General features: G+C 49.0%; 1 protein-coding gene across 3 annotated transcripts in view; it reads left to right on the plus strand.

The window, feature by feature from the left end:
• Positions 1-13623, plus strand: part of PTPN18 (protein tyrosine phosphatase non-receptor type 18) — a 220565-nt gene that overhangs the window by 107827 nt on the left and 99115 nt on the right. The window lies entirely within an intron of this gene.

The raw sequence follows: 13623 nt of genomic DNA on the forward strand, positions 1-13623 counted from the left end.
TCTCAACAGGAAATGGAACTACGGGATGCAGCCAGCGACGTACTTTCAATATATTCATTGTGAAAAGTACAGATGTGTGTTGCACAAAACTTTTGAATTCTTTGTTGGGACTTTTCATTGGTCCTCCACATTCAAATTAGTACAGTATATGCCCCCTGATATGCTAATGCATAATGTCCTGTACAATATTTCTTCCCTTTACAGCCTTTCTCTGCTCAGCTCTGTGGTTGATTTATTGGAGCGAAACTGGTGCCCAGGTTTCCCCTATGCAGGGGCGTAACAATAGACCCTGCAAGGGATGCAGCTGCAGGGGGGCCCTGTGGAGAGAGAAGTTTCTTTGCCCTGTCCTGAGAGACTGACAACTAAGGGCATGGAGAGAAAAACATGTCTGCTCTCTCCACAATTGTTCTACTGACTGCATCTGCTCAGCCACTGAAAAGGAATCCTACAATGTTTTGTAGACAAAGATTTGTCTACAACAGTCCCCATTCAGTGTGCAGCAGGCTCTTGTGTACAGTGCCCAGCCACCAACCTCTCTACTCCTCCCCATGTGCTGTGTACTGTACTGTAGTGATGCTGGAGGAGTCTGCAGAGCCAGTTCTGCTCCATCAGAGATGGACAGAGTGAGTAATAAGATGAGGTTGGGAGCATACTTGTCTGTTTGTTTTCTGTATGTGTTTTCTGCACACCAAGGGCTTGATTCACTAAACCTTGATAACTCGCAATCGCAAATTTTCATGCGCAATTGTGAATTAGCGTGAAAATTTGTGATTGCGCATGAAAACGCTGGCGCGGCCGTGATATGAGTTATCAAGGTTTAGTGAATCAAGCCCTACGTGTGTCTGTATGTGTGAAAGCATGCACATTTATCACAGAAGCTAAGTCATTGATAAAAATGCCTGCAGTGCTTCACTACTGTCTGTTTTGATCTGCATGGGGAAAACACATTCAAGTGTGCACTAGCCAACTGATCAACACTGGATCTCAGTTTACCTGTGCAGAAATCAGGGGCATGCAAAGTTTTGCAGGGGGGGGGGGGGGCCTGTGATTTCTAGTTACGCCCCTGACCCTATGGTAGCGCTATTATCACTCCTGCACCTGTTTTGCTGCAGATCCAGAGCAGGATCACCCACCAGGCACCTAGGCAGGTACCTGGGCCTAGTGTGTTTTAAGGGGACTCTCTCTCTTCACCTTACAGACCACAAAAGGGCCCCAGATATTTTACCTTGCCTTGGGCCCCATTACATTTTATTCCATCTCTGTGCAGATCTGCCCCAATTTTCCTTGCACTAGTTTGGATAAATCTGCCACGCTGTCTCCCTTTGGTTTGAAGTGACGTGTCTCGGAGAATATACTATTTGCGTACTCTTAGCTCCACCCAGCCCCAGAAACCAGGGGCGTTGTTAGCCCTAAAGATCAGTAGCATGTGCCATGGATTTATTCTGGGGTGCCCCAGATGTTGCCCACGCAGAGTCAGAGCTGTGAAGCGTTTATGAGGGCATGCTAGGGAGCTGTGGTGCCTCAATGGCGGGCATGCTGGGAGCTGTGGTGCATCAATGGGGGGTATACTGGGTGCTGTGATGCCTCTATGGGGGCATGTTGGGTGCTGTGGTGCCTTTATAGGGGCATGCAAGGAACTATGGTTATTTTTACAGGTGCATGCTGGGAGTTGTGGTGCCTCAATGGGAGGCCCGTGGGAGCATGGGAGGGGGTCAGGGAATGGTATGGGGGCACTGCCAGAAAACCTGGCAGCAGGCCAGTCCACCCATCAGAAAGCCAGGCCAGCCAGTGCAGAAGCCAAGTAACTCTGCCTAGTAATGTTTAAGTTACACTGCCTATTTATGTGATATGCTGCATTTTTGTATTAATGGAGAGGATGCTTCATCCGAAATTTTGCTGGGCAGGCCTACTTAGACAGCTGTTAACTTCAGCCTAAATAAACATACTGTCATTAAGTTATGTTAATTAAAATAGATAGGTAATATAATCTCTTACCCACACTGTTTGTGATTTCATAAGGGCGGCCATCTTTTTGGTTGAAAGAAAGTGACGGAGCATGAAACACAGTTCCAACTGTCCTGTGTCCTGATCACCCCTCCCAGTTGCTAGGCAACGTGAATAACAACTTAGGAAATCCCATCATGCTTTGCACAGCATCAGGGGAAAAAGCCCAGGCCGTTTTCTTTGATGGGGCGGAGCTTAGCTAAAAATGCAACTAAAAATGAGACTTCTATAATAAAAACAAAGTTCTGATGCTGTGAAACTGTTAAAGAAACACCAAGCCTTTTCAGTTCTGCTGAGTAGATTTTTAGTCTGGAGGTTCATTTTAAGTTTATGTAAATTTGGCTCCACCCATGACCACACCCACATTCTGGTGCATGGTCTTACCCATTTTTCAGCTGGAGTGCCCAAAAGTGCCCCTGATCTGAGGATCCTAGATTTGAACTGATAAAAACAGAATGTTTGGTTTAGACTGGAGCGCTTCACATCCCGAAACACATTGCTGATGGGAACTGCTGGACTTTGTGACCTGTTCTCCACTTCCTTCTTTCTAAGTTGTGATTTGACGATTGTTGCTCTATATATATACATTGTGGTTTTCTTTTTGCTGGAATACAAGAACTATTCTTTGTGATAAAAAAAAAAGTGTCAGAATTACCATTTACTACCTGGCTGCCATATTTTTTACATTTCTTGGAAGAAGAGGGCCTTTGAGAATTGAAAACTTAACACAACAACATCAACACATTTGTAAGTGGCTTTTCTGATCTTAGGACCCAAAGCGCATAAGCTTGTCTCAGATCAGCACATAGCTGCAGTTTGTGATGTGTTACTGGGGAAAAAGTTACGTGAACATAAATGTTAGACTAATCAGGTGGCTTTTCAGGTTTGATTTAAATGTGTCCAGGGTTGGAGCTGTCTTGATTGGGTGTGGCAAGGAGTTCCAAAGGGTGGGGGGCAGCATGACAGTAGGCTCTGGTTTTAAAGGTTTTGAGTTGTACTCTGGGGGTGGCCCAGTGCCCGCTATTTATCGGACGTCATAAGCACCCTTCATTGCCGCTGATCGCGACTTTTACTATTGCTGCCTATGATGGCAGGGGGGTAATTTAGGGGGTTACGTTAAGCATTGGGGGTGGGGTGTTGGGTTAAGGTTAGGCATGGGCAGGGCCGTGCAGAGGGTCTTTAAGTGGGGGGTGCTCAAATTTAAAAAAGGGGCCTGGCAATGCCTTCCCCCACATACACCCCCCCCCCCCCCCCCACACACACACACACACACACACACACACACCTTTATAGCAGTATCAGGCAGACTTTGTGTCTCTTTCCAACCAACTCTTTTGATGCTACCACCCTCAATTTAGCAGTGATAGGTGCCCACTGTTAGTGGGTTAGAGTGGGCACAGGGGAGCCCACAGTGGAGGCACAGACTCACCTTTCATTACTGGGACCTCTGTCCCTCTTGATCAGCACCCAATCCTCTTTTCAGGCAAAGAAGAAGTGGTTACCAATATGCAGTGGTTGCTAAGCATTAGTAGATGCAAAACTGCAGTAAGTGCCAAGGTGCAGTGGGTGCCCACTGCCCAGATGCAGTAGATGGTAAGACGCAAAGGTTCACTGTGTGCTAAGTTGCAGTGGGTGCTGAGATGCCAAAGTAAAGTCTGTGTCAAGCTGCTTTGTGTACCAAGGTCCAGTTTGTATTGGGTGTTTTTTTGCAGTGGGTGCTATGCAGTATTGGGTGCTGAATGAGTAGCAGATGGTGATAAACAATAGTGGGTGCCATGTGATTGCTAGATGGTACAGGGATCCATGTGAGTAGGGAGTGCCATGTGTGGTCTGGATGTGTGCCATGGGAGAGTACTGAGTCTCATACGGGTTCAGGCCAAGGATGGGTACTGGGTGCTATTTTGGTGCTGGCCATGGATGGGTACTAGGTGCTATTTTGGTGCTGGCCATGGACGGGTACTAGGTGCATATAATGGCTTTGGAACTTGGTGACGTGTGAGTACTGTGCCATGTGGGTGTTGATTATGGGGGTATGTGGGTCTTAGGTGCAAATACTGAGTGCCAAGTGGGTACTGGGAGTGAGTACATTGTGACATATGGGTGATCGGTGCTGGCTAGTGGGGTATTTGTTGTCATGTGGGTGCTAAAGGCAGATGTTGGGTGCCATGTGGGTTCTGGGTGCTGGCACAGGGCGTCATGTGGATTCTGGCTGTATGGGTGTGTATCAACCATCATGTAGGTGTTGATTGCAGGTACTCAGTCCCTTTTGAGTTCTGGGTGCATGTACTGGATGTCATGTGAGTGCTTGGTGTTTGTACTGGGCACCAAGTAAAGGCTTAGTGCAACTGGAACTACTGCAGATGAAGCATGTGGGTGTTGGGTGCAGGTACTGGGTATCACATAGGTGCAAATACTTGGTGCCATGCCTGCACTGGGTGCTAGCTATGGGTGGGCATTGTGTGTCATGTGGGTTCTGAGTGCAGGTACTTTAGGTGCTAGTACTAGTTATGTGAGTGCAGATAGTGGATGCCATGTGAAGGCGGTGTGCAGGTGTTAGTGAGTGCCATGTTGGGGCTGGGTGCAAGTACTGTGCCATGTGGGTGTGAGTACTGGGTGACAGCTATAGGGTGAAGGGGTGCAGGTACTGGGTGTCATGTGGCTGTTTGATGCAAGTTCTAAGTGCCATATTGATGCCGGATGTGAGTATTGGATGCAGAGTGCTTGGTGCAAGTACTGGGTGCTTGGTGCAAGTACTGGGTGCTTGCTATAGTGGGGGTTACTAGTTGAGTGTAATGTGGGTGCTGGATATTGGTGGGATTGCTGTGGGTGCAGGGGGTGGGAGATCACTGTGGGTACTGCTATGAATAGCATAGTTGCTGCTAGGGGAGGTAGAGGTCAGTGTGGTTGATGGGGGAAGGGTAGGTCACTGTGGGTGCTGGGGGGAGAAGTAACTGTGGGTGCTGTGGAAGGTAGAGGTCAGTATGGGTGCTGGAGGAAAGGGAGGTCGCTGTGGGTCTTTTGGGGGAGATCACTGTGGGTCTCGGGAGGTAGAGGTCAGTATGGGTGCAGGGGGTGGGAGGTCACCATGGGTGCTGCTATGAATGGCATAGTTGCTGCTAAGGGAGATAGAGGTCAGTGTGGGTGCTGGGGAAGGGTAGGCTACTGTGGGTGCTGTGGAAGGAAGAGATCAGTATGGGTGCTGGAGGAAGGGTAGGTCACTGTGGGTGCTGGGAGAAGTCAGTGTGGTTACTGGAGGAGGGAGTGGATGCTGGATGTTGGGAGAGGCCACTGTGGGCGCTGGCAATAGGAGAGGTCACTGTAGGTGCTGCTTTTGGGATGGGATGTCCCTGTAGGTGCTGCAGGGGACAGGAGGGTAGCCACTGGGGGAGGGAAAAATCACTGTGGGTGCTGGGGGAGGGATAGGTCAGTGTGGGTGCTGGGGTAGGCAGGATCACTGCTAAAGCTGGGGAGGGAGAGGTTACTGTGGGTGCTAGGTGGAGGGAGAGGTAACTGTGGGTGCTGGGGTAGGGAGGGGTCACTGTTGGTGCTAGGTGGAGGGAGAGGTCACTGTGGGTGCTAGATGGAGGGAAAGGTCACTGTGGGTGCTAGGTGGGAGAGGTCACTGTGGTTGCTAGATGAAGGGAGAGGTCACTATGGGTGCTGGGGGAGGTAGAGGTCAGTATGGGTCCTAGGTGGAGGGAGAGATCACTGTGGGTGCTGGGGAGGGAGAGGTCACTATGAGTCCCAGGTGGAGGGAGAGGTCACTGTGGGTGCTAGGTGGAGGGAGAGGTCACTGTGGGTGCTAGATGGAGGGAGAGGTCACTGTGGGTGCTGGGTAAGAGAGAGGTCACTGTGGGTCCTAGGTGGAGGGAGAGGTCTCTGTGGGTGCTAGGTGGAGGGAGAGGTCACTGTGGTTGCTAGGTGAAGGGAGAGGTCACTGTGGTTGCTAGGTGAAGGGAGAGGTCACTATGGGTGCTGGGGGAGGTAGAGGTCAGTATGGGTCCTAGGTGGAGGGAGAGGTCACTGTGAGTGCTAGGGGAGGGAGTGGTCACTGGGTACTAGGTGGAGGGAGAGGTCACTATGGGTGCTGGGGGAGGTAGAGGTCAGTATGGGTCCTAGGTGGAGGGAGAGGTCAGTATGCCACACTAGGAATTCTGTCTGGGCCTCTTCACTTGAAAGTGTCCCAGGCGGGGGAGGAGCTTCCTGCGGGTGGGCGGGGCTTATCACGGCTGGGGGCGGAGCTTATTTTGCACGCGAGAGGGGCCTTTTTTTGAAGATTTTAAAAAAGGGGGGTGCCTGGGCACCCAGAGCACCCCCCTGTGCACGTGCCTGGGCATGGGGAAGTTAAGTTAAGGCACCTGGGAGTGGTTTAGGTTTGGCAACGGGAGGAGTGGGAGGGTGGTGGTGGTGGTGGTTAAGGTTAGGCAGCACTAGGAGAGGTCTTAAGGTGGCCATACACTGATAGATTTGCAGCAGATTCGACCATAAGATAGATTTCTGTCAGATGCCTCTCAGGTCGTATCTGACAGGAATCTGACTGATGTGTGCTACAAAGTAGGAACAGATTTGCAATTGGAAATCTATTGAAAATCGATCTAAAGGCATTACTGCACCATTAGATCTAAAGCAGCTCAATGGGCCATCGATCCCTAGATTTTCCATCCTGTCAGATAGATCAAATCGATTGAAATCGGCCACAAATTCGATCGAACACTGAAATCGAGCAGTGTATGAGCCCCTTTAGGGTTAGGCATAGGTAGAGAGGACAGTACTGTGTGAGAGCAGGTGTAGGTTGGGTCGTAGTAAAATATCGGTAAAGATTACCCATATGTTCCTAAAGGAATTTAGTAGAGTATCTGTAATTTTACCGATATTCTACTAACGGCAGTCTCCAGCATGATATTTCTCGGACACCATTTTTATAGGCATGCTTGTTTTGTATGTATTTATACACTTTAATTAGATCTCCTCTAAGGCGTCTGTTCTCCATGGATATCCTAAAATAAGCCCAGTTTATCTAACCTTTCTTGGTAAGTGAGACCTTCCATTCCACGTATCAGTGTTGTTGCTCGTCTCTGCACCTGCTCTAACACTGCAATATCTTTCCTGTAATGTGGTGCCCAGAACTGAATTCCATGTTCCAGATGTGGCCTTACTAGAGAACTTATCTGGAGGAAGAATGGGACGACAATTTTTCAGAATAAATCTATTAACTACTTCGGCCTCCTGGACGTACTAGCTACGCCCAGGAGGCCATGTGCGCGTCCGCGCGCTCCCACAGCCGATCGTGCACGCGTGCTCCCGGCCCGCGGTTCGTTAGCCAGGCAATCAGTGAATCGGGCTATGGTGCCCGATCACTGATTCCTCTCCCCCGCAGAAAAAGCGTCAGTCTCTCGGAAGCTTCGCTTTTTCTGGCTGTTGCATGGGGGATGCGTCTCTCTAAGCGTACCAGGGCCGGATTTACAGCTTAGGAGCCTATAGGCACAGAAGTTCTGGCGCCATTAACCCCGCCCCTTTGCACAGGCCACACCCCTTTTACAATCAAATTTTACCAAATTTAGAGCACATTGTCTCTATAAAGAGCAGTGTGGTGCATCAAAGACCAGCCCCAAATGCCAGTCACAAGCGGGTGTAGGTTCCCTGCACACTGCATGCGATTCCGATTCCGCTTTTTTATATTTTTTACATCCAATTCCGATTTTTAATCTTTACTGCATGCTGCATTTTTTGATCCATTTTTCTGTTGAATGTATTCAGGGAAAATCGGAATTGAAAATCGGAATCGGAAACGAAATCGCAAAACTGATTTGCAGTGTGCAGTGCGCCGTATACTGGCAAACTCTGGCCAGCCTGTCCCCATCTTGATCTATCCCCAACCCCTCATGCACTGCCAGGCCATCCCAGGTCTCCCTTTGACTTGGGCTCCATGGAGGCCCCTGCACTATTTTTGCCAGCGTACCATCTCACCTGTCCTGGTGCACTGCTCTATTAGTTCGTACACTCTCGTCTTCATCCTTGCTAGTTATTACATAATGACATGAGCCAGGTTACTGAGATGATACAACTAGCAAGGATGAAGACAGGGAGTGAATGCACCAGGGCAGGTGAGTTGGTACAATGGCAGAAACAGTGCAGGGGCCCCAGGGAACATTAAGTAGGGAGAGACCTGAAATGGCATGGCAGCAGGGTGAGGCCTCACAAAGATTTACTTCCAGAAAATTCAGGTATTTTAATAAGCTTTGTTGAAAATGTGAGAACACCAGTGCCTGCAGGTCTAAACAGCCACAGCACTTTACAGCAGATATTAACGGCTGCAAGCTCTGTGTCTCTTCCCTCCCTTGCGGCATGCAACATGACTTCATGGCTACAGCAGGATACCTTTTTGGTGCATTTCTCGCAGCAACACAGCCACGGCTTGTGTAACAATGTTGTTTGGATGGTGGTGGGCATAACTGTGTGGTGTGGATGGTGGTGGGCATAACTGTGTGGTGTGGATGGTGGTGGGCATAGCTTTGTGGTGTGGATGGTGGTGGGCATAACTGTGTGGTGCGGATGGTGGTGGGCATAACTGTGTGGTGTGGATGGTGGTGGGCATAACTGTGTGGTGTGGATGGTGGTGGGCATAGCTGTGTGGTGTGGATGGTGGTGGGCATAGCTGTGTGGTGTGGATGGTGGTGGGCATAGCTGTGTGGTGTGGATGGTGGGCATAACTGTGTGGTGTGGATGGTGGTGGGCATAACTGTGTGGTGTGGATGATTGTGGGCATAACTGTGTGGTGTGGATGGTGGTGGGCATAGCTGTGTGGTGTGGATGGTGGTGGGCATAACTGTGTGGTGTGGATGGTGGTGGGCATAGCTGTGTGGTGTGGATGGTGGTGGGCATAGCTGTGTGGTGTGGATGGTGGTGGGCATAGCTGTGTGGTGTGGTTGGTGGTGGGCATAGCTGTGTGGTGTGGATGGTGGTGGGCATAGCTGTGCGGTGTGGATGGTGGTGGGCATAGCTGTGCGGTGTGGATGGTGGTGGGCATAGCTGTGTGGTGTGGATGGTGGTGGGCATAGCTGTGTGGTGTGAATGATGGTGGGCATAGCTGTGTGGTGTGGATGGTGGTGGGCATAGCTGTGTGGTGTGGATGGAGGTGGGCATAGCTGTGTGGTGTGGATGGAGGTGGGCATAGCTGTGTGGTGTGGATGGTGGTGGGCATAGCTGTGTGGTGTGGTTGGTGGTGGGCATAGCTGTGTGGTGTGGATGGTGGTGGGCATAGCTGTGTGGTGTGGATGGAGGTGGGCATAGCTGTGTGGTGTGGATGGAGGTGGGCATAGCTGTGTGGTGTGGATGGTGGTGGGCATAGCTGTGCGGTGTGGATGGTGGTGGGCATAGCTGTGTGGTGTGGATGGTGGTGGGCATAGCTGTGTGGTGTGGATGATGGTGGGCATAGCTGTGTGGTGTGAATGATGGTGGGCATAGCTGTGTGGTGTGGATGGTGGTGGGCATAGCTGTGTGGTGTGGTTGGTGGTGGGCATAGCTGTGTGGTGTGGATGGTGGTGGGCATAGCTGTGCGGTGTGGATGGTGGTGGGCATAGCTGTGCGGTGTGGATGGTGGTGGGCATAGCTGTGTGGTGTGGATGGTGGTGGGCATAGCTGTGTGGTGTGGATGGTGGTGGGCAGCTCAGCAGGCAGGGGAGGGAGGTATGCACATACTTTACCTGATTCAAAGTCCGTAGGAGCCCCCAAAGCTTCTCCCATTTTGCCCCTTTAAAAATTCAGTTTTCCCTGCCATGGCCACCCGCGGTTGTATAACTGTGTTGTGCGGATGGTGGTGGGGTAAGTCAGCAGCTCAGCAGGCACAGGAAGGAGGCATTGTGGTTTATATGGTTCTCGTCCTGCCTGGTAGACAGTAGCGGTGCTCTCCCCGATGTGATGCTGGGATGTGACATCACGTGGTGGGAGAGCGCCACTGCGTTCCAACAGGAGGAAAGGGAACCATGATGCAAAACAGGTAACATATGTATCCCTGCCTCCCTCCCCTGCCTGCTGAGCTGACGACTCACAACACACTACCATCCACACAGCACAGTTACACAAGCCACAGGTAGCCGCAGTGGGGCAAACTGAAGGGGCAAAATGGTATACACTTGGGGGCCCCTACGGACTCTGGTGCCAGGGGGTAATGCCCCCCTTGCCTATAGTAGTGCTGGCCCTGCACACAAACACACTCTCTGGCACACACATACACACACTGTGGATACACACACACAAAGACACACACACTCTGCCACACACATACACACACACACACACACGCTGGTACACAAAGAGACGCACACACACTCTGCCACACACATGCACACATACATACACATACACACACACTCTGCCACACACATGCACACATATACACACACACACACATAGACACAAACACACACACATAGACACACACATGCACACACACAAACACACACACACATGCTGTGGACACACACAGACATCCTGGCACACACACCCTGGCTCACACAACACGCATACATACAATGTACACACATTTTACAACCCCCCTCCATCCCCCCCTAACCTCCGGACAATCAAACTGCTAAAAAGAAAAAAAAATACTTCACCAGCACAGCAGAGACAGCCTTTGAAGTTTCCTTGAGGAGAGGGAGGAGGATCCCACACTTTCTCTGGCTGGAGCTGCAGCAGCATGAAGTCTGTTCGTTCCCTCTCATGCCTGTCCGGGGAGAAAGCTCTGCTTGAGCGGCTACACACTTTCCGAGAGTCCCGACGGAAGTTTGGGCACACCGCCCCTCCCTCTCCCCTGTCGCAGGAGCTCTGTTAGCAGATGCACTGAGAGATTCAGTGCAGAGTGGGGCGGCATTGCAGCGAATATTACCGCTGCGATACAACACCCGATGAACAGCCGGGTCGGATGTGGAGCGGGGCGCGCTGTCATGGTGAGTGAGGACAGCTGGAGAGATTTGCTGCGCTGCTGTCTGCCGCCTCTGTAGCACATGGCGCCTGTAGGCACGTGCCTACAGTGCCTAGTGCTAAATCCGGCCCTGAAGCGTACGTTACGCTTAGAGTGACGTCATGTAAACAAACTCATGGCCGCCATCTTGTGGCCAAAAAGTAAAACTACAACTAAAAGTGAAAAAATTAAAAGTCAACACACATTTACATTATAAAAATACTGTTTACATCCCACCCTCCCAAAAATACCCACATAAAATGTTTAATATAAAAAAACAAACAAACATTACAATAAAAAAAAAACATGTAAATATTTACCTAAGGGTCTAAACTTTTTAAATATCAATGTAAAGATGAAATATTTCTATATTTTTTTTTATTTTAAACTTGTAAATAGTGATGGATGCAAAACGGAAAAAATGCACCTTTATTTCCAAATAAAATATTGTCGCCATACATTGTGATAGGGACATAATTTTAACGGTGTAATACCCGGGACATATGGGCAAATACAATACGTGAGTTTTAATTATGGAGGCATGTATTATTTTAAAACTATAATGGCTGAAAACTGAGAAATAATGAATTTTTTCAGTTTTTTTCTTATTCTTCCTGTTAAAATGCATTTACAGTAAAGTGGCTCTTAGCAAAATGTACCACCCAAAGAAAGCCTAATTGGTGGTGGAAAAAACAAGATATAGATCAGTTCATTGTGATAAGTAGTGATAAAGTTATAGGCTAATGAATGGGAGGTGAACATTGCTCGGATGCATAAAGTGAAAACGACTGAAGGCTGAAGTGGTTAATATTTATAGTATGATGTGACGTATGGGCGAAAGAAAGGGATAAAATAATTGTTTTGACTGGAATTGGCAAATTGTGGGCTGTATTCCTCCATTGAATGTACCATTATCGTCTTTTTTTTTTCTTTGTCCTTATTGTTAGTTTTTCATTCTTATATAAAATACAATTACATTAAAGCATAAAGTTTAAAGGACTCCCGTGCAAAGAAATAAATCTCTATTTACTTACCTGGGCAGGGCCGGATTTACCATAAGGTAGTGTAGGCTTGTGCCTACAGGCGCCTGATGATGGAAAGGCGGCTCACTCTCCTCCCAGAGCACCTCCCTCCCTCCTTCCCTATGCAGAGTCCTAATGAACGAGTAAATGAGAGGTTACTCATACGGGTATCAGCATTCCAATGGCAAGATCTCTCTTCAGTCAGGACACCTCTAGTTACTTAATACTGGGGTTCCTCTAGCTACCAAATACTTGGGGGCACCTCTAGCTACCTAATAATGAAGGTACTTCTGAGTATCTACTGCTAAGGGGCTGGATAGTGTAATGGTTAAGGGCTCTGCCTCTGACACAGGAGACCTGGGTTCAAATCTCGGCTCTGCCTGTTCAGTAAGCCAGCACCTATTTCAGTAAGGAGTTTCTTGGGCAAATCTCCTTAACACTGCTGCTGCCTACTGAGTGCGCTCTAGTCTAGTGGCTGCCTCGCAAGCGCTTTGAGTCCGACATGAGAAAGGCGCTATACAAATACTGCCATTATTATTATTATTATCTGTAGCTACCTAAGATGGGCAAGGGAAGTAAGGGAGAAGTGACAGCTCTGACAGCCAGCACACTTGCAGGGCAAGTTCGTGGGGGTTTGTAGGTTCATGGAGGGTGAGGTCTAAGGTGCCAGAACATTTGTGCCTATAGGCTCCTGTGAGGTAAATCCGGGCCTGTACCTGGGGCTTCTTCCAGCCCCTGGAAGTCCTTTGGGTCACCTCCGGTCCTCCCCAGTGACCTGCTGGCCATCTGTAGGTATCGCCACCCATCTGTGGATCAGCACTTCTGCGCATGAGAACTGGAGCTGTGGTCGAAAGGACCCAAAAAGACTTCTAGGGGCTGGAAGAAGCCCCAAGTAAGTGAATAGAAATGTATTTCTTTGCCTCAATTGCCTCAGGAGTCCTTTGAAGAACAAAACAAAACAAAAAAATGAGAGGTAAACAAGAGCAGTATCAGGCCCAGTTCACAATGGCACAGATAGAAAACTGGTCCGTGTAAAAACTGATCCGTAGAATGGATCAGTTTATAAAGACATCAGCTTTCCATCCGTGGACCGGTAGTCGCGCCCCTCTGTTCTGTTAGCGCGCAGTCAATGTGAGGCATCCATCGATCCAGAAAAATCGCTGCAGACCCAAACTTTTGTTCTGTTCGCGGAGCAAAGTGAACGGATCTTTTTGAATAACACTAAACTGACCTTTTTTTTGTTCAGTGTGAACCGGGCCTAATGCTAGCTTAGGCAAGTTTTTATTTCCCTTTAAATGTATCCTAAAATTTTATTTGCTTTAGCTACAGCTGCTTGGCATTGAATACGTTAGGTTTATATCAGGTGAAGTATTTTTATGTTATCTCTCACTGTAGCAGAGCCCCTGTGAGTTATTTATATTTGTGTCAGCATTACTGGACAGTTAGTCTGCAGGTTGACAGTCAGTGGCGTAGCTAAGGAGCTATGGGCCCCGATGAAAGTTTTACATGGGGCCCCCCAAGCATTTTATATATGCCAATTGATATGGCGCACCAAAACCAATCATGGTCAACCACAGTGTCAAAGGTGCAAGGAGGGGATGGGGAACAGTTTATTAATGATTACTACTATTCAAA

The sequence above is a fragment of the Hyperolius riggenbachi genome, chromosome 8 (assembly GCF_040937935.1).
Source record: "Hyperolius riggenbachi isolate aHypRig1 chromosome 8, aHypRig1.pri, whole genome shotgun sequence".
Classification (NCBI taxonomy): Eukaryota; Metazoa; Chordata; class Amphibia; order Anura; family Hyperoliidae; genus Hyperolius; species Hyperolius riggenbachi.